General features: G+C 40.5%; 1 protein-coding gene across 3 annotated transcripts in view; it reads right to left on the reverse strand.

The window, feature by feature from the left end:
* The window catches only part of Fa2h (Fatty acid 2-hydroxylase), a 314,916-nt gene extending 297,533 nt beyond the window's left edge, over positions 1–17,383 (reverse strand). The window contains exon 1 of one of the 3 annotated variants that reach the window (XM_067150162.2): positions 17,248–17,383. The gene's annotated coding sequence lies outside the window, so the exon portion shown is untranslated. The remainder of the gene's footprint in view (positions 1–17,247) is intronic. The other 2 variants (XM_067150161.2, XM_068228381.1) reach the window with 2 other exon arrangements.
* Positions 17,384–26,193: the final 8,810 nt, after the last annotated feature.

Here is a 26,193-nt window from a genome sequence, read left to right on the forward strand (position 1 = left end):
AATAATTTAGCCATGGAGCTGAACGCTTCTGTATTTAGTATTGCGTTTGCCCGCAACAGCTGCTTCAAGTGAACGTAGTATGAGTGCTCTTAAATGGGTTAAAACATTTTAAAGGAATGCTATGACCAATAAGTGACTGTCATGCTTGTCTTCCTTGGCCATTCAGAAGACACTACTGTCTGAGATGTTAATGAATTCTCAGTTCAGATTGTTCCTCTTGACAGAGCTCTTGCTCTCTGGAACCCTATTTATCAATAAAAAAAAGTTATTCATGTTTTTGCAAAGAATAAATTCTGTCGTATTGAGTTAAAATACATATTTATTGAAAGTGTTATATTAAAAGAAGAAAGTTTTTGCAATATTTTAGAGTTACAGAACAATACCGGTTTGCATATAAGTTGCATGTAATGTACGAGGGCAGATCAGAAAATAAGTTGCACTTCCCAATTATGGCCATTTATTACACCACCTATACAACAGCAACACGACTATAACGGCATACACTGTAACGTCACTTTTCCACACAGTTTCCAAGAGACTCCAAACAGTTCTGCGAGCGCACAACCAACTTGTCGATGCCGGATGCATAGAAATGTCCTCCAGCGTTCTGCAACCACTCGGAGACAGCGGCCTTCACCTCCTCATCGGTCTGGAAACGTCGACCACCGAGCTCCGTTTTGAGCTTACCGAACAGATGAAAGTCGCATGGCGCTAGGTCGGGACTGTAGGGCGGATGTTGCCAGACCTCCCACTTGAAACGCTGCAGCAGTTCTCTCGTTTGGCGGTCCTTGTGATGTGTTGCGTTATCGTGCAACAAAATCACACCGGCGCTCAATTTCCCCCGGCACTTCTCTTTAATCGCTTTATGCAGCCGGTGCAACGTTTGATAATACGAAGCCGCGTTGATCGTCGTTCCTTTCGGCATGAATTCCACGTGCAGCAAACCCTCCATGTCAAAGAACAGTGTTGCCATAACCTTACCGGCTGAAGGCTGAACCTTGGCCTTCTTTCGTTGTGGTGATGAGGGGTGCGCCCATTCCATTGATGTTCGCTTCGTTTCGGGGGTGAAGTGGTAAACCCACGTTTCGTCGCCTGTGACGATTCGCCGCAGAAACCCGTTGCCGTCTGCGGCATAGCGTTGCAAAAATGCCAGGGAGGATTGGAAACGTTGTCCCTTGTGCTCATCAGTGAGAAGATGTGGGACCCATCTTTGACACAGCTTACGATATCCAAGGTCCTCGTGAACAATGGCGAACACACTGCCATACGACATGTTCAGCTCCGTCGCGATTTCTCTCAGTTTAATGCGCCGGCTCTATCTAATGATCGCATTTACACTGTTGACCTTTGCACGCGTCCGGACGTTGCGGGCCTGCCTTTGAGATGGTTGTCCGTGATATCCGTACGTCCGGCTTCGAATTGCTGACACCACTTTACGATACCTTGCCGGGAAATGGCCCGCTCCCCATACACAGCACTAATTTCACGATGAATGTCCGTGCAATTCTTCCTTTTGGCCCATAGGAATCGGATTGTCGCACGCACCTCATATTTGTAGTGAACGTCCAGTTGACGCACCATTGCATTTGGCCACTATTCACACAGTACTAGACGAGACACCACAGCGACCTGCCTAACAGACATGTGGGCAGTGTCTGTCCCTTTCTCCGCTGTGCCCACGTTTGCGACACACAGCGCGCTGCTGCGGCGCGTTAGTGCAACTAATCTTTTGATCCACCTACGTAATTACATTAAGAAGTGATTTATGGGATTTAAAAATGTTTGGATGTCTTCCCTTGTTATAAATATACGCTTCGCCGTTGGGGAGTCGTGTATAAATCCGGGTATTCCCCAGGAAGTGCCCTACATTAAGACAGTAGAGATACGAGAATACGAACTTGGTGTGCTCATGGCAATTAATCAAGCACATTATTTCATGTTGAACTTGCCATTTTGCGGTCGGAGCGCTGCTATCTTAAAAAGCGTAATGAAATGTATTTTCCTACAATACCTATGAAATGACTAGGAACGAAATGTTAATGGAATTATCACTTTTCCATGGCTGCCGTTGTATAAGCTCTATATTACTCACTATTGCACTACTCATATTCAGTACACGATAGACTAACCTCACACAGTCGCTTTCTCCTACGTAACTTGTAAGAGCCGCGATAACAGTTTACTGCTGCAATCTTCAGGGATTACCAGTTTTCTGATAGCGATTCTTGGCCACGTGTTCACCATGAGGTTTACGTATAACGGTACCGGTATTTTCAGACAAGGACAATGGACTCAGATGAAGAGGATTTGGCCTTTGTTATTGCCACTGTTGCTTCTTATGATATAGAAATGCAGTTTTATTAGGCACATTTCCTCCCCTCATCCTGCTCATTGCTTCAAAAGCAAACCACTTTGAAGTATAAACTTTGTCCGCTCCCGCTCCCGCTGCCGCTCCCGCTCCCGCTCCCGACTTCCAACTTCTCTGAACATTTTGCAATTCTCGACTGTACTGGGAGCGGAGGGACGCTAGGTATTTTCAATGCACTCGCGGGAACAATATTATAGGTAATTTCGAGTTCCTGGCAACTGTCGCCTTTCTTTGCTTTATCTTTATATTCGTTTGATGAGACATCCCACAAACAAGGCCTTTCAATGATATCATTAAGTCTAGAGTAATATCCTTGCTTTTAGTCCGGCCTCGCGGTCTAGGGAGAAGCGCGTCCGCCTGTCACCCGACGGCCCCAGGTTCGAGTCCCGGCCGGATCAGGGATTTTTAATTGTAAATGATGAATATCCCGGGACTGGGGACTGGGTATTTGTGTTGTCGTTCTTAACTTTCCTTTCCTCACATTCAACACTTTACACTTCCGCCATTTACAAAATACACGCAGGTTCCTCACATATGGTGCAAGTAGGGCCAAAAGATCTTTCTAGGTCGACGCCCCGAACAAATAGCATTTTAAAATAAAATAAAAAATAAATAAAATCTCCTTGCTCCACTCCATTTCTGACTATAAATTTTAGTATAGTGCAGAGAGAACGACATGGGTGCGCGTACTGTATTTGAAGAGGATGAGTGTTGCGGAGTGTTGCGGAGTGTTGTAACTATAATCCTACTTCACGAGAAGCACGTCGTTTGCGTCGTTTAGGCTATCTGTTGGCATGGAAACAGCACGGAAGTTGCCGAAGCTGTGCCGACATCTCTAAACAATGAATTGACTTGACATGTTTTCCACTTGGAGCGGGAAACACGCCAACATGTTAAAAGTGTTAACCTGTCAACATGTCAATTGTAACATGTTAAATTTAACATGTTAATGTTTATCAGTGGAGATCGGCCTTTAGGTGACTATTGCACGCGGACAGGAGCCTGAAACTTCGTGAACATTAGGCTTCTAGAATTTATTGTAGAATAGAGCAAAATCTTTTCGGGGTAGAAGGGAGGTCTGCCCCTTTAGCTGATACACCAGCCGGTATTGAGCTGCAGGTTTGGGTGTCATTGATGAGTGGATCACAAACCTAGCTTATGATTTCCATATATCGTCGTTACGCCCGGCGAATACTGCTCTGTGAATGTGTTTGCCGGAGAAATACTGACCTGCAGCACAAGTACCTTCCAGAACAAGAATTATTTTGTACAGATGGCACACAATATTGAACCTCAGATTACAGAAACTTGCCGGTCAAATTTGTAAGCTAAAAATTTTACAGTGGTTTTCGCAAGCGCAAAGACGAAATTTATACCGTAGGCCTATATACATTGTTATTCAGTTAAGTTGTCCACCTCAAATAATTAGTAAACGGTTAAAGACATTGACATTCTGTTTTCATTTACAGTAATGGTACTAAGGGGCTCATAATTAGACTTGCTTTACTTTTTCATGACATCAATGTCCTTTGAGATAATGGTACCAACTTTGTGTTTTAAATGGAACTACACTTTTTTCTACACATAGCCTTAAACATACAAACATACAAATTCAGCACCGTGATTACTTGGAAAATCAGACAAGTACGTCTTGAAAGAAAAAGCCTACAACCTGTTTTCCAGTCAATGACCGGGTCAAGGATGGGATGAATGAAGCCCCCAACTTGCGGCGAGGATAGGAATTGTGCCGGCTGCCGAGGCCTGTCGCAATAGTCTGGATCAATGCTTAATGACTGACAGATGGAATGAAATGATAGTGGAGAGTGTTGCTGGAATGAAAGATGACAGGGAAAACCGGAGTACCCGAAGAAAAACTTGTCCCGCCTCCGCTTAGTCCAGCACAAATCTCACATGGAGTGACCGGGATTTGAACCACGGTATCCAGCGGAGAGAGGCCGGCGCGCTGCCGCCTGAGCCACGGAGGCTTCTACTTCCTGAGAAAATGTATATGAATAATGTATTCAAATGTGCTTAATTAGCCAGCTGGGACTGTCCTGTTCAATTCGCGCTGCGTATGAAACATGAGCTAGCTGTATACCAGGGCCTCTCAAACGCCCAAAATCTCACGCGTGCAAACTGAGGCGCAGAGTTCCTGTGCACAGTGCATCGGTCCCACTCGGCCCGGCTCGGACCAACGCTTCGTCTCTGGGCTACTCGGCTAAGCTCGGTTCAACTCGGCTCGGATTTGGCGCGCTACGGTGCAGGTAAGGAAGAGGGAGACAGGCGGAGCGAGCGAGACATGCGTAGAGGAAGAGAAAGACAGCGCTATTGCTCCAAATCGAGGAGTGGGGGTCTGCACTCTGGTCAAACAAGCGAAGTCGTCTTTTTCACCATGCACAGTGCACCCTGAGAGGCCCTGCTGTAGACATACAGAGTTGCCTCGCCTTCTTCTTTCAGATAGGTATTCTCTCTACGTACTCGTAAATCACTATGAAAAAAATGATTTCGCACCTTTAATGTCGCCGTAGGTAACAGGTAAAGGAAAAGGCAGATGCGCGACGGTTTTCCATTCTTACCCGACTTACCTTAGTCAATCTTTATTCTTTTCTGATTTCGACGGTGTTAGGTTTGCGAAGCCTAAGGAGTCTCATTTTCACAGCCTTCGTGGCCGTTTTCTTTCTTTTGTTTATTCGTGAAAGAATGAGACTGTCTTTTTTCCCCTTCTAATTAGCGTTAAGAAGGGGTGATTGTCCACTTGTAACTTCTTACTTTTACTTCTTCAAATAACACTCACTTCCACTACCGCCATTACATTAAAACAGGGCCTCTCAAACGCCCAAAATCTCACACGTGCAAACTGATGCGCAGAGTTCCTGTGCACAGTGCATCGGTCCCACTCGGCTTGGCTTGGACCAGCGCGTCGTCTCAGGGTACTCGGCTAAGCTTGGCTCAACTCGGCTCTGATTTGGAGCGCTACGGAGCAAGTGATGAAGAGGGAGACAGGCGGAGCGAGTGAGGCAGGTGTGGGGAAAGAGAGAGACAGTGCTATTGCTCCAAATCGAGGAGTGGGTGCATGCACCCTGAGAGGCCCTGCTTTAAAACATTCAAACTAAGCCTTTCTTTCTTTCTTTCTTTCTTTCTTTCTTTCTTTCTTTCTTTCTTTTTATTAACGTTTCTCCTTTCACTGCCGCTTGTCCCACAACTTGGTGGGGGATTTGTTGTAATCAGTGTCACAATGTTGATTTGGCGCTGTTTTGAGGACAGATGTCCTTCCTGGCGTCAATCATGTATGGTTTTCTTTTATTTTCCTAGTGTTAGCACCAACTCAGGTGAGTTTTGGGTGACGATGGGTTAGAGAAATTACTGAACCGGTAAGACAGCGGTCATGGTCTTAATTAAAGTGAAAATAGTGTGGACATGGCAAAAAACGGAGAACCATCTTCAGGACTGCCGATAGTGAAGTTCGAACCTACCATCTCCCGAAAGCAAGCTAACAGCTAAGCGGCTTACACCGCGCAGCTAGCTCGTTCAGTGTGTGTTTTCTCTTATTTTTTACAATTGGCTTTTTACACATATATACTCCGCACGGCCTTACTTCTAAATTGAAGTTTCGCAAAACAAATGAGCATCGCCTTTCCTCCGTTGCCAGGCGCTACGCCCGCGAGAATAGCTGATGCAATACGACCGCGGTAAACAGCCCTTGTCAAATGTAATATCGTACTCAGAAAAACTAATGAATATGGATTGAACACAATTTCACAAAAACTACACTTACTAACATCTGACACTAAAAGAGAATATTTTATTAAGAATAAAAGAGAATGATGAGGAAATAACACATCACTCACCGCTAATGGTTGGCACAGAAAGAGGTTATGGCCTACAAAGGGAATATTCTACTGATCTCAGAGTCACTGGAACCCTCCAACAATATGAAAAATACACTAATTACTGAAGGGAAATGCAAAAGATCGCGAACGGTACTGAATACCATACACGCTGAGCGAGATAGGTTAACCACGTGGTGAATGTAAATATTAGAGTTGGCAACTAGGTTTCGAGATCGTGCTCTGCCGATATAAATCGATATGAATGGCAGATTGGGATTGGTTGGATGTCTATGCTTCGGCACATAACCACCAGACAGAGCCAAAATCTGCCAAAACGTCAATTTAGAAGTAGAGCCGTTCGGAGTATAGGTCTTGTGGCGACGATGGCACAGGAAAAGACAAGAAGTGGGAAGGAAGCGGCCGTGGCTTTAATTAAGGTACAGCCCGGGCATGTGCCTGGTATGGAAATGGGAAACGACGGAGAACGATCTTCAGGGCTGCCGACAGTGGGTTCGAACCCACTACCATTCGAATACAAGCTCATAACTGCGCGCCCCTATCCCCACATTTACCTGTTACCTACGGCGATATTAAAGGTGTTGAATCATATTTTTCATTGTGTATTTACGAGTACGTAGAGAGAATACCTACGGTATCTGTAAGAAGGTGATGCAACTCTGCTCATGTTTCATACCTAGCACGAATCGAACAGGGCAGTCCCCAGCTGGCAAATGAAGCACGTTTGAATATATCACATTTTCTCGAGAAGTACTTGTCCGATTATGAGCCCTTTGATCCCATTGCTGAAAGTAAAACAGAATGTCGATATCTTGAACAGTTCACGAGTTATTTGAGGTGGGTCCGAGCTCGATAGCTTCAGTCGTGCCATGTCCACACCATTTTCACTTTAATGAAGGCCATGACCGCTGCTTTATACCGGTTCCAGTCCTTCCCTAAACCATCGTTGTCATAAGGCCTATCTGTGTCGGCGCGACGTAAACCAAACTGTAAAATAAGAACAATAAGAAGAAGTCAAAACAATAAATTTAGCGCTATGATGCAACCTCTTCCCAAGCGAGCCTCGTGCTTTGAGTGCTCAGTTACGTACACCCAGTAAAATTTGGAGCGCCGTAGTCACTGAACATGTCGATCGATTTGAAAGATTCTGGTCTTTTGTTCGCAAATAGACTGGCGAATACAAGTACAGTCTGTGAATAAGTGACTGTGAACTTGGAAAATTCGCAACAGCATTTTTGAAAAATGGACGAATTGTCCATCTACATATCGATTCCAACTCCTCATGTGGGTCACAGCTAGAAATCTCCTTCTGAGCCGAGATGATTGTACCATAATGGTCGCCCTACAACCCTTGGGGATAAAGTTATGCTGGGTCGAAAATGTGTGAGAAGTTCTTAATTTACTTCATATCAACTTCTGAACTGAGACACATGATGTGTGTATCATTGAATATAGAATCTTACTATGTCGGCATGTTAAAGATTTCTTGTGACACATTTGTTCACTTGACAAAATTAATTAAAACTCAGCCATAGATGTCCAAAAGAGATTCGGTTTAGTCTGCCTTACACTGCAGTAGGCCTAGAGTAAAGCGGAACGTCGAAATTGACGAGCAGGCAGCCAGATGGCATCAAATTAAAATGTCTGAACAAGGTAGCTGAGGCCATATTATTATTATTATTATTATTATTATTATTATTATTATTATTATTATTATTATTATTATTATTATTATTTCAGCCATCTATGGGCTGCGATTACGCAACTTCCATTGCTTTCTCATGTTCTTTCTCCTTCCTCTTTCGCCAGTATTCCTTCATCCGTTGGCTTGCTCATGCTCGTTCTTCTGCCGAGAATACTGTATTATTTTCTACGGTGATCCCACATTTTTCTAAATCTCGGTGGACTTCTTTTACCCAGCGGACTTGTGTCTTCCTGTTCTCCTGGAAGATGAGGATCCTGTTGGCGAGTCTCTCTGATCCCATCCTTTTCATATGTCCGTAGAACGTCAATCTCCTCTTTTTCATTGTGGCGGTGATGTTTTCAAATTGTTGGTATAGTTCTTGGTTTGGTCTATGCGAGACGTAAAGCTGTCTGATGATTTTATGGGTCCAGGAATCTTTCTAAGGAACCTCCTTTCTTTCTTTTCCAAATCTGAGAGACCCTTTGTGGCTACTGTCTCAGCTGCGTATAAACATTCAGGTTTGACTATCGTGCTGTAGTGCTTGAATTTGGCCTGGTAGGAGAGTGACTTACATTTTTAGGCGCTTTGTCATAATCTAAATGCAGTTTCCATCTTTCTTGCACGTTCTCGAATTGCTGCTTTTTCATTTATGTTTAGAGTCGAAATTTCTTCCAGGTACTTGAATTTTGTAGCTCTTCTGATGTCACCGTACTTGGTCCTCATTGTCCAGGCTGGGTCAGTGGTATTTATGTTAGTGTACTCCGTCTTCTCAAAAGATATTTGCAATCCTGTTTTGTTTGCTGTTTCTTTGAGGACTTCAATCTGCTTAGTTGCAATTTGCAAATTCTCTGCAAAAAAGGACTATATCATCTGCAAATGGGAGGCATTCAAATTGAAGCCCAGTTCTCTTGTGACTTAATCTAATTCCATTTGGAAAGTTGAACTTGCTCATTTCTTTTCGCTATGCCCTGATAACTTTCTCTAAAACACAGTTGAACAAAATTGGAGAGAGGCCATCTCCTTATCTCAAACCTGTTTTGATTTCAAAGGGCTCTGACAGTTCTCCTAAAAATTTTACCTGCGAGCGTGTGTTTTTTAGTGTTTGATGAATCAGGGTTGTTGTCTTTTTGTCTACTCCAAATTCCTAAAGCACTTCCATTAGTGTGTCCCGGTCTGTGAAGTCGTATGCTTGTTTGAAGTCCACTAATGTTGTTATCACTTTCTTATCTGCTGCTAATATCTTAGTTTTGATTAAGGTCTTGATGGTAAAAATCTGTTCTGCACATGACCGCCCCTCTCGAAAGCCAGCTTGATATTCTCCTAATTGTTTATCTGTATGTTCTTCTATCCTACGCGTGAGTGCTATAGAAAGTATCTTGTAGGCTACTGGAAAAAGTGATATCCCTCTGTAGTTATTGACATTCGTTTTGTCTCCTTTCTTGTGCAGGGGGTAGATGATAGCCTCCGTCCATTCTTCTGGGATCTCTCCTGTGGACCAGATCTGTTGAAAGAGTGTTTCAAGTTGTTCCGGGAAGTTATCCCCTGCATATTTCAGAAGTTCAGCAACAATTGAGCTCTTGCCAGATGCTTTGTTATTTTTCAAGCTCTTGATGATTTTCTTTATTTCGTTCTTATCTGGCGGGGTTGATTCATGAAGTGTGCTTTCTGGTTTCTGGAACGTCAGTTTTTCTTGAGGTGGATCACAGTTGAGCAGTTCTTTGAAATATTTAGCCAAGTGTTCACAGTTCTGTTTGTTGCTCATAATCAGCTTACCTTGATCATTTCTGAAACAAATGTTGGGTGACGAGTAACCTCGAAGATTTGTCTTAAACGTCTGATAGAAGTTCCTGGTGTTGTTTTTTCTTGAAATTCTCTTCTAACTCTCTCAGCTGGTCTCTTTCGAACCTTCTTTTGGCATTCTTGAACATCTTTGCTGTACTTGACGTGACAATTGCGCACTGGTCCGACTCATGAATGGTCAGCGTTCAGGCCTTCGGTACAGAGGGTCCCGGGTTCGATTCCCGCCCGGGTCGGGGATTTTAATCGCCTCTGATGAATTCTTCTCGCTCAGGAACTGGGTGTTTGTGTTTGTCCCAACATGTTCCTCTTCATGTTCACACAACACACTACACTACCGATCACCACAGAAACATGCAATAGTGATCCCTCCATATAGGGTTGGCGTCAGGAAAGGCATCCTGGCGTAAAACAGGGCCAAATCCACACGTGCGACACGATTCGCACTCGCGACCCCACAGGTGTGGGAAAAGAAGAAGAAGAAGAAGAAGAAGAAGAAGAAGAAGAAGAAGAAGAAGAAGAAGAAGAAGAAGAAGAAGAAGAAGAAGAAGTTGTTACAATTGCCCACAGCGATGCAATTCTTCTCAGTGTAATTATCATCGGTCACTTGTACAGTAAATTATATTGCGTTGACTCTTAAATATGTCTTTCATTTCTCTAAATCGTACTTGCTCCGGATAATGAATTCACGAAAACCAAGCGGGACGGTCCCTAACCTGTCCCTACCCACGTTTTGATGCAGAATCCTTTCTTCGTTCCGTAGAATTTAAAGTCTCACATGGTAATGTACATAAGTTCGGCTGAAGTTCCTTATGGGGATCACTGTAAGGAGGCCTCCCTAGCTTTAAACGAAAAACCTTCATTGGGGTAATCGCATAAACGGGATTGTAAATAAAAGGTACGGTACAGCTCTCTGCATACGGTTATGAGGGTAAGGGTAAGAGGGCATACAAGTCTCTGGTAAGACCCCAACTAGAGTATGATTCCAGTGTATGGGAACCTTACCAGGATTACTTGATTCGAGAACTGGAAAAAAATCCAAAGAAAAGCAGCTCAATTTGTTCTGGGTGATTTCCGACAAAAGATAATAATAATAATAATAATAATAATAATAATAATAATAATAATAATAATAATAATAATAATAATAATAATAATAATAATAATAATAATAATAATAATATTATTAACGACGTTATTGGCTTTACATCCCACTAACTACTTTAACGTTTTTCGGAGATGCCGAGGTGCTGGAATTTAGTTCCACAGGAGTTATTTAACGTGCCAGTAAATCTACCGACACGAGGCTAACGTATTTGAGCACCTTCAAATACCACCGGACTGAACCAGGATTGAACCTACCAAGTTTGGGTCAAAAGGCCAGCACCTCAAACGTCTGAGCCATTCAGCCCAGCACTGATAAAAATGATGCAAAGTGCGGGCTGGGAAGACTTGGGAGAAAGGAGACGAGCTACTCGACTAAGTGGTATGTTCCAAGCTGTCAGTGGAGAGATGGCATGGAATGACATTAGTAGACGAATTAGTCTGAGCAGAGTTTTTGAAAGTAGGAAAGATCACAATATGAAGATAAAGTTGGAATTCAAAAGGACAAAGTGGGGCAAATTTTTGTTTGTAGGAAGGGAAGTTAGGATTGGACCAATTTACCAAGGGAGATGGACAAAAAATTTCCAAATTCTTTGCAATTATTTAAGAAAAGACTAGGTAAACAACAGATTGATTGATTGATTGATTGATTGATTGATTGATTGATTGATTCACAGTACTACAGTTCTATTAAAACAACCTGAGTGTCCTGACAGCTCTCAGCACGTGGCGCCAAGCAAATGTGTGGAAGTCTATGTTGCCACATGTTTTAGCTGGTGTTCCTACAATCTCAATCGACCCCGCTCACTCTGCACTAGGTGCTGGGAATAATAATATCCATGTACAGGAATCATGAGAGTGTTAGCATAATATTAAATCCTGTAATATTATTCCAAGTTGGCTTAGCAGGAATATTATCAGCTCAAATGTCATAAGACATACTCCTCATTCCCCTCCCTTCTAGGCTTCTATCAGTCTATCTCCAGCTGATTGGTTTCAATGTGTATATAGATTTCAGCAACAGAATGGCACATTTAAAAATGCTACCTGTTCACAGATTTATATTATCATTGAAATATCCATTGACATTATTGCCACTAATAATTAGACTGGCCTGCTCAATATTCTGAGTACAAATCCATGTGAGGATGAGAGAAATATCTAAGTGTTTTTTTTCTTTGGATAAAGAAGGGAAATCAATTGGATTCTGCTATAAGTGTAGGCACAGTTTAAGATACCAGATATAATTTAAATCAGAGTTGTGATCAGTAAACATCTGTCCTTCAGTTCATCATATTTTCATGGCTTTTAATCTCATGCTCATAAGTCATGAGACCTCGTTGCTGAAATCCAAAGCAGAAAAAGAGCTAATGCAATCTAACCACAGGATGTGATTTTTAATTTCTAAAATCTTCCATGCTTTGTCCAACAACCAAAGCCCATCCATCTTAATGAGTAGTTCAATAAATAACAATGTTTACATTAAAAATTATGCTATACTAAATTATACTAAAATTTACACTACACTAAGTTGGCATGCATGGTCTTGATAACGATACACTGAATAACACAAATATACTATAAATGCTCAGCTGATTTCAAAAACACATAAAACAGATAATGATGTTAACCAAAGCCCAAGTGCTATATTATGCTTTTTTTTTTTTTTTTTTTTTTTTTTGCTACGGGCTTTACGTCGCACCGACACAGATAGGTCTTATGGCGACGATATATTATGCTTAGTGGCAACGTGGAAGTCGGACCAGCCGCCCCAGTGGGGTGCTTTAACCGAGAGGGTAGGAAAAGGGAAAACAAGCAACTACCTCGGACTGGCTTAAATGGGAGGCATGTACTGGTTGCCATCTGGAACTACCACTCTGCAAGCTGTCAGAACACACAGGTTGTCTTAATAGAAATGTAGGCCCCTATCCCATGAATTTTGACATGACATTGGACATTGGCCAGGATGCCCAGTCATGGCTGTGTTGATGAGAACCCACAGCTAAGCCACTCAGCTATCATGCTCTGTAACTCAGCTATACCTTAGGATAACCTACATATAAATCTTCCCCACACCTATCCATAAAATTCATCAGGTGTTACCTTAAATACATTTTGAGAAAGATTAGTGGTGTTTGCCTAATCTTTTTAATTATCTTCAATGTCATTGTAGATAGTCCTTATCTGAGGACAGCAGATTAGAGTACTAGCACAGGAGATAAGAAAGACACTGATATTGCTACCCAGGAACCTTAATGTGTAATGCCATGATAGGAAGTGCCTTCCTATTGAGTTGCAAAGTTGTGAATGAACTGGAAGAAAGTCTACTTCAATTATATGCAAATGATATCAGTTCCATTTCCAAATGTAACTACTTCACTGTTACATTAAATTGTAATTTACCGAGCTCGATAGCTGCAGTCGCTTAAGTGCGGCCAGTATCCAGTATTTGGGAGATAGTAGGTTCGAACCCCATTGTCGGCAGTCCTGAAGATGGTTTTCCATGGTTTCCCATTTTCACACCAGGCAAATGCTGGGACTGTACCATAATTAAGGCCACGGTCACTTCCTTCCCACTCCTAGCCCCTTCCTGTCCCATCGTCACCATAAGATGTATCTGTGTCAGTGTGACGTAAAGCAACTTGTAAGAAAAAAAAAAACTTGTATTTTGTAAGTAAACAAATTCTGAAAAGGGGTAGTACATCACGCATTTCCTAATAGTGCAGATGGTCAAGAAGGTGAAAACCGAGCTCGATAGCTGCAGTCGCTTAAGTGCAGCCAGTATCCAGTAATCTGGAGATAGTGGGTTCAAGCCCCACTGTCGGCAGCCCTGAAGATGGTTTTCCGTGGTTTTCCATTTTCACACCAGGCAAATACCAGGGCTGTACCTTAATTAAGGCCACGGCCACTTCCTAGGCCTTTCCTATCCCATCGTCGCCATAAGACCTATCTGAGTCGGTGTGACGTAAAGCAAATAGCAAAAAAAAAAAAAGAAGAAAAATCTTATAAAATGGTACACACCAATGTTGGAAATAATTTCACAATAACTTAATAATGGTCAAGGTCAGCTGGAATGCCGTGGCACCAAAATGCGCGCAGAACAATCTAGGCTAACAAGGAAGAAGAGTGGGGATACACCAGAGAAATGACAGAGAGAATGAGACAGAAAACTCTACATTCTATACAGTGAAGTTACCATCTGGATAACTTGTTATAGACTGAACTGTCACCCATCTGGACAGGGGAGTGGGACTGTGATGGACAAGTCAATACCTTAGACTAAAACTAAACTGTGCGCGAGTGCCACCCCTTCCCAGCTGAACCCTGCTTTTAATGTGTGGCCTTAGCTACTGCATAAAGTAATTTTGATCTGATGCCATTTAGGCTGCCTACATGTCAGTTTCAACATTCTCCTTCACTCTACCAGATGGCAGGGAGACTGGAACTCAGTTGGGTGATTTGTGGCTGAGTTTTCTTTTAATTAATTGATTTGGGCAGTTTAACGTGGAATGTTGTTAGTGTGCCCGGTGGCCATGGTCATTAAGGTGTGAAGTCTCTATGGTCCGACACCGTGGTTAGCCGGTCAAGTCCCGTTGGTCAAAAAACTTTGGCCAGCAGGTTAGGAGAGGTGGTGGTATAAAACTTCTAATCACTAGATTGCGTGCCAAAAGCCTGGATTAAATTCCAAACCCCTCCAGTGTTCATATGGAGTGAGGGCATATGATGCTGTCGATAGCGATTCGTCTGTTGGATGGAGATGTTAAGCCTCAAACAGAACCCTTGGTGCTATTCAACAGGAGTAGGCTATGTCATGGCCTCTCCCTTTCTACTATCATATATCACGTCATTCATTTCATCTCATTAACTCCTCTTATGGGGTTGATATAAGAGAGAACTCTCTACGAAGATTCATCTCGCTTCACACCCGACCCTGTAGAGAAAATGGGAAAGGATTGGGCATACAAACACTATCTGTTACCACAACTTCATGAATAGGTATTCAACATATATTTAACAGTGAACTTAAATATTGTTTAAGCCTGGCTGAGTAGTTCAGACGGTTGAGCAACTGGCCTTCTGACCCCAACTTGGTAGGTTCGATCCTTGAAGCCTCGTGTCTGTAGATTTACTGGCACATAAAATAACTTTTGCAGCACTAAATTCTGGCACCTCAGAGTCTCCAAAAACCATAAAATAATTCAGATGCACCCCTCCTTAGACCCATGTATAAAATTTGCCTTTAAACACATTCCAAGGTAAATGAAAAGTGTTTGCCTAATATTTTAAGTTAGCTGCAGTGTCATTGTAGATAGTCCTTTCCTGGATTTTTCTACGCATATTCACCTTCATCTTTTGACTCTTCCTTATTCTTGTATTATCACCCCTCTTCTTTTTTCTTATACTTCCAAGACTGAAGACTGAAGGTCTGTCAAGATGGCTCATCAGTGTGTGTTGATGCCCACCATTCTGATGTAGGTAGGAAGCAGAAACAATCTAATCAGGAGCTGAGAAGAAATAGACGCATATGAATTGGGTCTGATAAGTAGATTCATCTACAGCAGGGCCTCTCAAACACCCAAAATCTCACGCGTGCAAACTGAGGCGCAGAGTTCCTGTGCACAGTGCATCGGTCCCACTCGGCTCAGCTCGGACCAACACTTCGTCTCTGGGCTACTCGGCTAAGCTCGGCTTAACTCGGCTCGGATTTGGAGCACTAGGGAGCAAGTGAGGAAGAGGGAGACAGGCGGAGCGAACAAGACAGGCGTGGGGAAAGAGAGAGACAGTGCTATTGCTCCAAATTGAGAAGTGGGAGTCTGCACTCTGGTCAACCAAGCAAAGTCGTCTTTTGCACAGTGCAAGCAACTGTATGTGAAGATGGCATTGAATGAAGATATGGAGATTACTCTTTTGTTTTAATATTTGTCCATTCTCTTCTTTCTCTAGCCTATTCTAAAATGTGTTCATCTGTCTTTCTGTTAATGTCCTTATAAATCTATATTCTTATTGCTAGTCAGTGCTAATTTTAGGGACATGCTTTCTGAATTTCTCATAATAAAAGAAAAAAATCTCTTATATGGCATAGTCGGTTGAAATTACTACACTTTCTTCAATTCTAAACAACCTCCTTGGAATGAGCTGACCTGTATAATTTTATTGTTGCTTGCTAACTAATATGGCAGTCTCATGGTATAGGAGTAATGTGTTTGAAGCCCTGGGTTCAATTCCCAGGGAACAGGATTTACTCAGACTCTTGAGATCAGCTGAGGAGCCATCTAATACAAGAGGGAGGGGATCCTGTCACGAAAACCAAGCACTATAGAGGAGAACATCTTCACACTGACCACATGGCACTCCCCAGTATCTCCAGACCGAGTGGCAAGCCAAGGCCTGCCGTCAGGGTGCAAAATTGCTGGGAGGGAAGGGAGTGTTTCCCCCCGCACCGACTATTTTATCTCAAAGATTCCTCCCCACTAAAATTGCCCGGAGGGGATTCTCTCATGATGAAATAATGATGAAAATCTAGAACACATATTACTGAAATTAATATCTTTTAATGTGCATATTATCATAAAACCATCAGAAATAATACACATATATGGAAATAACAGAATGACTGGTAGACCTTGAGCAATAAAGCAACATAGTGAAGGCAATTCTGCCCCTGCAGCCTGTTGTTCATGTTTTGCACTGGCAAGTCCATCTGAAACCTGGACAAAAATATAACTTACTTGAAGCTATCCTCCCTTGTCATTGCTCCAAGTAGCTTGAGTTTACACCGCTCCTGTTCTTCTCGGAGAGGGTGTGTTTGTGATAGATACCTAATAGGACAATAGTCACTTATGAAGTGTACAAACTAAATAACTTTCCAATGTGTATCATTCTTGTTATAACAGAATTCAAACAAAAAGATTTAAAATTTACATTTTTCTGGGGAAGGGAGTAATGCACTTACTAGGGAATTATATACCCCCTCCCCTGCCAGGTGCTACCTGAAATAAACACTAGTGGTTAAGCCCTATGATCCTTCTCCCTCACCACCATTTCTTTCTGATTCTGCACCCTACCTTCAGTGGACTGTATGTTCCACATATTTTCTTTAAATATATTGAACATGAATTGTCAAGAAAATTTCGAAGGCAGTAAATGTGCTAAATTATCTCTGCAATTGAAATTGTAGAACACTGTGAAAGTTTTGTCAATATTTTGGTTATTTTGACATGATTATTTTTAGGATGCTTAGAACATCTAAAATACTTGAAAAATCAACATGTTTTTTTTTAATGTATGAAATAAGTTATTTCTACAAAATAATTTTTATCTTCAGGGCAACTCATGACTAGAAAAATATGGCATAAGAAGGCAGAATTTCAGATGTTTGGAAAAGTGTTACTGTTATGCACTGGCATATTTTTTATAGAAAGATTAAAGCATATGGCACACCTTACCTTCAATGGTGTTATTCAGTTTGGTAGGAGCTGCACAATATCCACTCCATTCCTGCACTGCACCTGGAATAGGTTTACTATCTTGTAAGTTTACCTTTGTATGAATGAAACTAGGAGGGAAGGCAAGCCACACAAGTTCTGATAAGCAGACAGTGAAAGTAGTATGGGCTAGCGGAGGGAGAAGCATGGTGGGTTTATCTCTGCATATTTACTTTGGAAGTAGACTGTAATCACATGATCACTTTGCAAATATCATTTCTCTGGATATGGCACTCTGTTAAAGAATGTACCAAGATATCATGAATTCATTTGTGTTACATGCCGGTAAATGTTAACATCAAAAATGAAATTTTGAGAGAGAACCCAAAAGTTTATAATAGTTGTCCTTAGTCAAAGGTTACCTGAAAGATACAGCCTACCAGTCTACTCATGTAGACAATAAAATTAATAACGATAATGATAAAATGCATAGAATTTCTGTTATTTTTGAAACCATTTGAGAATTTTATTTAGAAATAAAATATAGATTATGTACAATTGATGGCAAATATCTGAGTACATTCACAGCAAATAACTGTAATTTTGAATATGAAGTGGGTTTTTTTTGCTAGTTGCTTTACGTCGGACCGACACAGATAGGTCTTATGGCGACGATGGGACAGGAGAGGGCTAGGAGTGGGAAGGAAGCAGCTGTGGCCTTAATTAAGGTACAGCCCCAGCATTTGCCTGGTGTGAAAATGGGAAACCACGGAAAACCATTTTCAGGGCTGCCGACAGTGGGGTTCGAACCTACTATCTCCCGAATACTGGATACTGGCCGCACTTAAGCGACTGCAGCTATCGAGCTCGGTAATATGAAGTTTTGTTTTGAATACTGACCTTATTATGATCGTTTGATTTTGTATAGCCTTGCAAGGAAGGGAAAGGGCTAGGAATGGGGAGATAATGGCCATGACCTTAGTTAAGGTACAGCCCCAGAATTTTCCTGGTGTGAAAATGGGAAACTAGGGAAAACCATCTTCAGGACTGCTGACACTGGGATTCAAACCCACTATCTCCCAAATGCAAACTCACAGCTACATGACCCTAAGTGCATGGCCAAATTGCTCTATCTTTCAATTCCTGTTAAGATTGAGAAATGATAATTATTTCCTTGTAGGGAAAAAATCAACAGTTATCTATGATAAGACATCTCAACTAATTCAAAAAATAAGTCAGATCATTGAACTACACTCTCCAAGAGCAAACCATGTGTAAAAATATTGTGAACATTGATAATTTCCTGATCAGGCCTAGTTCAAAGGTCTTTCTTGTTCTTATGACATTTCCTCTGTGTGTGCTCTTTCTTATCCTCTTTAAATTTTCTCATCTTGGCTGTATTTCTATTATCGTCAGCTTATCCCAGGTGTATCTGATATTACTGGGACCATCCTGGCTCATTTTAAGTTTTGGCTGGACCTGGAATCTACCAGGATTTGAGTCTGTCATCCAGGTGGAAACACAGCAGCTAGGCCTCTATACTAATCATGTCACTATCACTATAGCACCAAAAAAAAAAAGGGGAGGAAACTTCGCAGCTGAAAAACTTTAATACAGTCACTCCAAAAAAGAATGAGTGCACAGAATTGTGTGTGTTTCTTGCAGGTACATTTTTCTCAGAAACAATTGAACCTATAGATAGTATGTTGTGGGTATCCACAGGGTTTACAGTATATCTACATGGGAGGAGAATTGTATTTTGAAAATAGTTAAAATTAACTCTGATAAAATATTAAATGCAAGGAATGTACAATACCATGCACTTTTTTATTTTAGCCACTATACATTCAGTACAATATTTAACTATGACATTTGTTTGTTATGAAATAGGAATAGTATAGTATTTCCACTGAAGGCTTTATAAAAAATGTGAAGAATGGATGTATTCTCAACATTCTCTTGAAATCTTGTTTCCTCCTCCTCAATCCTTCGTCTATGCCAGGGTATTGTGGTATGCTATGTTTTGACACTTCACAGCAGGTCTGGCTGCCTCTCTGCTGGTCTCTTGACATTCATTAACATTGCCCTCATTCACAATCTATGATAACAATTCAAGTTCAAAGTATCAGAAGTAGACCTGACCGACTCTTCCAGTACTGACGCTCTGGTTCGATGATTCTGCTCAGCTGGTCCATTTGCTAGTGACCATTGTGCTTATTTCTAAATGTTCAATGAGAGGAAACTTTTATCACATACAGTGTAATGCAGAGCTAGTTTGATACCCTTTTCTGTGATTGTAAGTACTGTTTTTCTTCTTCTTTTTCATTGGCCACACTGGACCATGCAAGTTGTTTCTCATTCACTTTCTCTTTGAAGGTTGTACTGTTTGGTTCTTGCGATCTGCCCAGTACTTTTTCATTCATTTCAATTGCAATTTTCTCAATTCATTTGAAATTTCTATAGTCCTTCTATGTGTCATTTCTGCTGAAAATTTGTGGGTCTTAAGAAGGGTAGTAATTTTATTTTTGTTCTCTGCATCTGCTATCTCAAGTCTGCTGCTTTGAGATCTTGCTGAATTTCATGGATCCATTGTCCTCCTGTTTCTTTCCAAGATTTCTCATCATTAGTTGTCATGAAATCCTATTTCCTGGCTGTCACAAAATGTGAAAGAAATAAGACTCCTTCCATCTGGTACTTATGGTTTGTAACCCGTTGCGCAGAAAGGGATCCAAATTTGGCAATGGAAATTTCACAGCAGTGCTGAACAGACATGTCCAGGGTGTAAAAATTGCATTTCTATGTTTTGTCTTCTTGCACTACTTATGAGTCTTCGTAACAATCTAAGTTACACAGCAGTTCAAGTCTTCACTACTTTGTACAATTGGTAAGAAAGTCAAATCTGATTTGCGTCGTTTTTCTCAAAATACAGTTTTCTTAATACCAATAGTCAATAACTAATATCTTCTGAAGTATTGCACCTAGAAGCATGAACTCCTATTTTTAAAATACTCAGTATCTTATGCAAATATAGAACCAAAATATCTAAACAGTGAAACATCTGACTTTAGGTCCCTTTTCGTGCAACGGGTCACATTTATGCAAGTTCTGATGATACTTCTTTCAGTTTTGATGAGTTGATCAGTTCTTATTTAGTTTTTAACTTGGAACAGAGTTTCACAAGCATAAGTGGCTTCCAGGCGCGTTGGATCATAGTGTCTATTGACAGGCATTTCTTATCATACGTTGACGAGGTTAGAAATTGGGCTTTACTGAGCTCGATAGCTACAGTTGTTTAAGTGGGTTCAAACCCCACTGTCAGTAACCTTGATGATGGTTTTCCATGGTTTCCAATTTTCACACCAGGCAAATACTGGGACTGTACCTTAATTAAAACCACAGTTGCTTCATTTCCACAACTAGCCCTTTCCCGTCCCATCGTTGCCATAAGACCTATCCGTGTCGGTGCGACGCAAAGCAACTTATAAAAGAAGGAATTGGGCTTTTGTCATTTTGTTAGTTTTATTTATCCATGTTTCTTTCTCGTTTAAGTTGTGTACAATGATTTCTGCAAGATATTAAAATTGTAAAACTATGTTCATTTTTCATAATTTATGAAGATGATATTTATGCCCAGGGGTTTCATGAGCATAATTTCAGTTTTCTCAAAGGATATTTTTAATCCTATTCTTAACACAATTGTTTTGGAGACTTCTTATCTGGGCATGAACTTCTTCCATGTTAGAGCTAAGAAAACTAAATCATCTGCAAACCACAGACAATTCGTTCTTATTGAGGGTTTTGCTACATTTTTATTTTAGCTGGGTTTACCTTTTGGCAAATTTTTATGATGAACTGAAAAGCAGTAGGGATAATCAGTCACCTTGTGTGAGGCTGGTTTTTACTGTAAAGGCTTTTGGCACTTCTCCCCTGAACTTTACCTTTGAGTTGGTTAAAGTTAGTTTGAATTTTATTAATTTGGTATAAAAACCACATGATCTGAGGATTTTTTAAAGTGTTGGTCTGTGGATACTATCATATGCTTTTTTGAGATTTATGACTGGGATAAACAGCTGTTTATTTCTGCACTTTTAATATTTCATTATTAGTTTCAGAGAATTTGGTCTGGGTAGCTTCTGTACAGCTGAAATCCTCCTTGGCTTTCTCTAAGTTGTGCTTTCAGAGTATTCTTGTTCCTGTTGTAAATTATGCAAGATAAAATTTTTGTATGTGCAGTCCAGAAGGGTTATTCCTCTGTAATTATCTGGGCTGGTTTTATCTTTTTCTTTTGAATAATGGATGGATTATTCCTGTGGTCCATTGCTCAAGAATTTTCTCCATAATCCACATTTTGTATTAGATGTTGATGGAGATTTATTATTTCAGGTTTTCTGGAATTTTTCCAGATTTCTGCAAAGACTAGGTCTTTTTGCTGCATGCCTTGTAATTTTTTAGTTCTTAAATTAAGAGTTCTACTTCATTGATGGTTGGAGGTCTGTTAGTGGTTGAAGTGGGTGTGTCAGTGTTGACTTGAAACTTTTCTAGTGGATCATTGCAAGTTTGAAGTTCCTTTAATGTCTCTGCGAGGATCTCTGCATTTTCTTGGTTAGTATGGGTTAACTCAGCATTAATGTTAAGGGTTCATATTTTTGAAAACATCTGCCAAAAGTTTTATAATAATCCATGCAATTTGTTTTGAGAGAAAGTTGTGATTTCTGCAAATTTCAATCCATCTTTAACCGTTTTTGTTTGTTCATTTATATGCTGTCCATTTTCCAATGATATCTTGGTACCTTCCTTCTTGTCCCAATTGTGCATTGACATCACCAGGAAAATTTTAATGTTTGATCCAGGAGATTCCAGAAATGTTCTGTTTCTTCTCTATCCTTTAATGTTTCCCTTTTTTGATTGGTGGGAGCATGTTGCATAAATAATTGTGTAGGTCTTATACTTGTCAAGTGGAAAGTTTTCAAATCAGTGTTTAATGTGCATCATTAAACTTTGTTTAATATATTGTAGGCATTTAGTATTTTACCTTTAAACTTGATTTATCAATATTTGTATTATTAAAATAAATTTGAAAATTTCCTTTCAATCCAAGGATCAGTACATTACTCTTTTTAATCACAGCATGTTCAGTCCATTGAGGACCTTGGCCTGCCAGAGAGACTGCTGCCCAGCCAGTGCCTTATAGTCAGCATAATAACATTTTCATTTATATTCCTTGTGTTCTGTGATCAAGTCCACTGACTCAGATAGCTCCTCAGTTGTTCTCACAAGGATGAGTGAACCCTGTTCTTGCCATCAGCCCAGAATTAAAATCCTTGGACTGGCTGGGATAGAGACCCAGGGCTTCTGGGCAACAGGAAGCAGCACAACCCACACACTACAGGGCTGGCATCAATAAATTACTTTATCCCAGATACTTCTAGGGCTGCTGAGGCCACCGTGGGTCATTTTGGGTATTGGTGAGGAGTTTAAGGCTGAATGAGTTTTCTGATTTTTAAATTAAATTTTTTCACGTAAAAATTTCATCCTGTGATATGATGGAATTTGATTTAAATCTCAGTCATCTGGGTTGAAAGCCAGTAGTAGTTTGCAAAACAGAGGAAGAAGTACTTCAGTTCATGAAGTTCTGAAGTAAATAATAAGTGGACAGATTGCTAAAAACTGTCTTTTAAAATTTAGAGTAATATAACCATCTATAATGAACTGGTAAGAAGATGGTGGTGATTGTTGTTTTTAGGGGAAAGATAGTGGTCTTAAGATGGACTGATCTGTATAGTGAATGCATAATATGAAATTGTGAGAAGAATGGTAGGAGGGTTATTTTTTCCTAGTGGTTTAATGCTGCATTAACTCAGAAAGATGATTTTGGCAATGTTGGCATAGGACAGGGAAGGAAGAGATTTGGCCCTAATTAAGGTACAGCACCAGCATTTGCAAGGTGGGAAAATGGGAAACTATAGAAAACCATCCTCAGAGCTGCCTACAGTGAGGTTCAAATCCCCCATTTCCTAAATGCAACACAGTCCAAACCTCTCAGAGGTAAGAAGGTTTCCATAATAAAGAGGTAAGGAGTAAGTGAGACATAAAAATGAAATGGCGTATGTCTTTTATTGCCAGGAGTGCCCAAGGACAGGTTTGGCTCAGCAGATGCAGGTCTTTTAATTTGACTCCCGTAGGTGACCTGCGTATCATTATGGGGATGAAATAATGATGAAGACAACACATACACTCAGCCCCCGTGCCAGCGGAATTAACCAATTATGGTTAAAATTCCCGACCCTGCCGGGAATCAAACCCGGGACCCTTATGAGCAAAGGCCAACAAGCTAACCATTTAGCCATGGAGCCAGACAGGTGAGACATGAACATGATTCATGGAAAAATGTTGAATGATTTTAGGATGTAGAGTAGGCTATTTTGACATTGCTGTGAAGGGTAAGAGAAGGGTGAAGAAGTGGAACTAGTAGATAACGATTTCATGGTAAAAGGCCAGAAGTAAAAGAGATTGCAGTGTAACTGTGAATAGAGGATTTCACTTGTTCTTTTCTGAAGACTTTAAGACTTGTTCTTTTTGGAAGACTTTAAGACTGAAGAGAATGACATACCATGTGTAATGAAGAAATCTACACATATGCAAATTTCTGACCAACACTTTAGCATGATGATACCCACCTTATATTATACAGCGACTCTCAAACAGAGTCTATGTCAAACTCAAGTGAGGCACACACTACAAGCTGACAGAAAGGACATGCTGTATTCCCCCAGAATGCTATCAGTCCTGCCTGCTGGAGACAACCGCTGTTCTTTTCAACAAGGAAGAATATAGAAACAGCCTCATTTTCATGAAAAGTACAAGAAAAGAAATGCAGGCAATATTTTTTTCCTTTTCTTACATTAATGTCATAGCAGCTGATGAAAATGATATCCAGATACTGTATATTTATGTGGATGCAACATCTTCAAAGGAAAATCTGTGACAAGAATAATAACTAGTCTCCTGTTATATCACTTGTTGCTCTCCTAATTTAATTTTCTAGTGCCTCAGCTTTATTCAGATTGTTCTGATAGACTTCCTGATTCAAATTTCTCCCCAAATAAGAGTTGCACATACTGAGATCTGGAGAAGAAAAAAAAACACACACACACACACGCACGCATGCACACACACGCACGCACACACACACACACAACAAAAACACACACTGGCATCTCCAAAAATCATAAAAGTAGTTCGTTGGATGTAAAGCCAATAACATTTTCTTTTTCTCTTGAATTCCAACTTTATGTTCATATTATGATCTTTCCAACTTTTAGAAACTCCATTCAAGCTTATTTGTCTGCTAATGTCATTCCACACGATCTCTAGGACTCCCTCCATTTTAAATTCTCGGTTATGGTCATTGACAACATAAATCAAGGGTCATATTTCAATAGAACACTGTAGCAAAGCACGGGTACATTTGCTAGTAAGAAATAAGAATGGTGACCTCTGCAGTAATGAAGTAACTGTGACAGTTCTACCTTGTAAATGGATTTCTATGTAAATTACTGTACAGGCAGTGAGTAAGATTATACTAAATTGCATGTCTCTTAGCGCTATCTGACAAATAGAGTGGGGAGGATGCCATACATTCTTATCTATGTAAGGTGCATGTTGGGAAGTTTTGATGATAATGGCAGGCCACATTTCCTACTGCCATTTACAATTCAGTTCCGGAGTTTCTACTATAACAGCAGGCTCTCATGCCAACTGCCATTCACAATAATGATAGAGAGTTTTCATTATAAAGACAGGTCCCATTTCCTAATGCCAGTCACAATCGAGATTTGATCATAATCAAGAAATGCAATGCTATTTAACATATAAAGAATCTATGTATGACAAATAAGTCATAGGATCAAAGTTGAAGATCTCTCCAAATTGAGTGGTGATTGTGTAAACTGTTTTGTGATATGACTTATTGTTTAGCCAGCAGTTACCATGAAACAATGGTCTGCACCATCATTAAAATTGCCTTCATATTTCGATATTCTCCAGGGCCAAAGAGAGATTCATTTGAACAGCTTGGAAATTTTCCTCAAAGGAAAGAGTGTCCAGGTTTCGGGATCAGTACTCGCATACATATGGAGTAATTAAGGAAGAAAGTAATACAGTTAAGAAATTTGAAATGAATAGAAAATAGGACTATAACTGAAGACAGCCGAAGAGGACAAATATGTAAATACCAAGCCGATGTATTGAAAAATGAAATGTCCCTCATTCAATTGTGATGATATGAGTTATGGATATAAAAAGGTGGTAACAAAGGAGAAATTTAGGTGCAGGTATTCTTAGGTAAACAGATAAGAAGATGACTTATCGTGTTATTACTTAAACCTGAAGAGGCAAGGCAGAGGCAAGAAATTAAAGCAAAAAACAGAAGTAGAAGAGAGATACAGAAAAAATTACTGCAAATACCAGAAAACACTTTACGGTGTGAAGTAATGGGCTACACTCTGGGGTACTGTTAAAATGTTAACAGCTCCCCTTAGTGCTATTCAAGGATGATTGTAACCTCCAATGGTATTTTGCAAATATCCGGCAGAATGGCAGTTTGACGTCTGTCTCTCCTACTACCCAAGGAACAACCATGAGTTTACAGGAATGATGATGAAAATGGCATTACGTTACTTCCCTGCATGTAAGCAACCAGAGATATTGCCATTGTAACCGGTAGGTTTGTTGTTGGTCTGTCAGTCACTCAATGCAGAGCGTGAAACCTGCAGAAAATAGTAATTTTCTATGTCATTTGAAGAAAATTATGTACATGACAAAAGGTGTTTACAGTAAAGGGATCTTTCACAAGTAGTACGCATTTTATAGAAAATCAATATTAAATATTTTTTTTTTACAATTGGCTTAATGTCGCACTGACACAGTAGGTCTTATGGTGACGATGGGATAGGAAAGGGTTAGGAG

The sequence above is a fragment of the Anabrus simplex genome, chromosome 6 (genome assembly GCF_040414725.1).
Source record: "Anabrus simplex isolate iqAnaSimp1 chromosome 6, ASM4041472v1, whole genome shotgun sequence".
NCBI lineage: Eukaryota > Metazoa > Arthropoda > Insecta > Orthoptera > Tettigoniidae > Anabrus > Anabrus simplex.